The sequence below is a fragment of the Acyrthosiphon pisum genome, chromosome X, assembly GCF_005508785.2.
Source record: "Acyrthosiphon pisum isolate AL4f chromosome X, pea_aphid_22Mar2018_4r6ur, whole genome shotgun sequence".
NCBI classification, from domain to species: Eukaryota; Metazoa; Arthropoda; class Insecta; order Hemiptera; family Aphididae; genus Acyrthosiphon; species Acyrthosiphon pisum.
In genome coordinates this window covers 23,230,010-23,232,096 of record NC_042493.1, presented here as the reverse complement: position 1 = coordinate 23,232,096, position 2,087 = coordinate 23,230,010, and positions in this window count along the sequence as shown.

Below are 2,087 nucleotides of genomic sequence, written 5' to 3'. Positions count from 1 at the left end.
TTTCAATAGTTGTTTATATTTGCATTTTTTATACACGAATTAAATTAAAAAAAATATTTTGATTCATTTTGAACGAATTAAGAACATTTTCAGTTTTCCATTTTATTAGTCTTTTTTTCTATGGATGTCAATAAAACTTTATTTGTTGGGTAAAAAAGCTTGAAAATTTAATACAACTCCTACTGTCTTGTTACAATGACATCTGAAAAATATTAAAAATCCTTAGTCAAGTTTTTTTTATACGCGTTTAAAGTTCAAATCTTGACAAAATACAGAAAAATCACGAAAATTAGCAAATTATTTTGAGTTGAGAATTCGTAACATTCCTAAGACTTAAAAATATAATACAAGATTATTTATAAGTTTATCTACCTTTATAAAAAAAATGTGAGCTTTATGAGCTTTTGAAGTTCATTTTTTTACAACATTTTATATTCATTCGATTACACAGAACGAAAAATCACGGTAATAATATCAAAAATAACAATTAAAATAACGAAGTCCTTGTACACATAGGACAGCTTTGTTGTTTATAGAAAAAGAAAATTGTTAATTTACAGAATAACAATAAAATATTTTAAATGATAAAATGACCATTCAATTTAACAAAAGTTGATTGTTAATTTTTTCAAAGCAATGTTGTTTGCCGTTGTTATATTGACAAATATTTTTGTTACATTTATAAAATTATCATTTAATCTAACTAACTTGATTTTTAAAACTCTGTCTGTTAATTTTGTTCTTTTAACAGTTAGTTCTATTAAATATGAGTGATTTCCCTTTAATTCAACAAACTTCTTGTTTATTGTATAACTCATGAATTGTTGATTCATACAATCAGTGGCATAGCCAGTGGGTTTTTGGGGGTTTATACCCCCCCCCCAATATTGACGTTTTCCCCCTAATAAATGTATTATTTATATATACGAAAACTGTCAAACTTGGTTTAAGTTATTTACCATTTCATATGGCTGCGCTACTGTATACAATTAAAGTGTTTGATCTAAATAGTGTTTTTATTGTTTTTAAAAACCAAAAATGAATTTAAATTTTGAACTGCATGCACAACCAAAAATATAGGGGCACTTGCCATTTCCCTGGCCACAATGTAAGACTGCACACGAGCTCTAGGGTGAAAAAAATAAACTAAAGCTGAATCAAAAATATAATATTAAAAACTATAAAATAATAAAATAGTAAAGCTCCATCTGTTTCACAATGAATATTATTATATTAATATAAAAATGTGTAGTTTTACAATTATTATGAATATAAAAAATTAAATTTTATAAAGTTATTATAAATTATACATAAAAAAATCATTTTTTTAATTATTAAATACTATTAGATAATACATTTGAGAATTAACTGTAGGGCGCTAAAAAACCAAACTTTAGCAGAACACAAAATAGGTAGGGTATGATATTCAACAAAAAATAATAATAATAAAGTAAACCTTCATTTGTAAAACATTTTTTATTTTACAATGAATATTAATATAAAAATCACATTTTATAAGGTTATTATAAATTATACATAAAAAATCATTTTTTTTTTTAATATTAAATACTATTACATAATACATTAGAGAATTAACTCTAGAGTGTTAAAAATCCAAACTTAAGCAGAACCCAAAATAGGTATAATATTTTAAAAAAAAGTAATAATAACAAAGTAAGCCTTCATTTGACAAACATTTGTTGTTTTACAATGAATAATATTATAAAAATCACAATTTTATAAGGCTATTATAAATTATATATTAAAAATTATTTTTTTATACATTAGGTTACCTATACATTATTACATAACACCTACATTTGATAATATTTAAATATTAAAAATATACCAAATGAATAATTGTTTTTTATTTGAGTTCAGAAATAATTTGGCTTATAGTAGGATATGCTATATATACTTTAACTTAATATTATAATAAAAACGTTGAATAAATAATCATACATTTATGGATTCTAATGGATATTCTAAGTTAAAAACGTGATAAATCTTAAAACACATATCTATAGCTTTGACAATCGAAAAAAATTTATATTTTAGTTCATCAAAGTACCCCATTATTTCAGAAG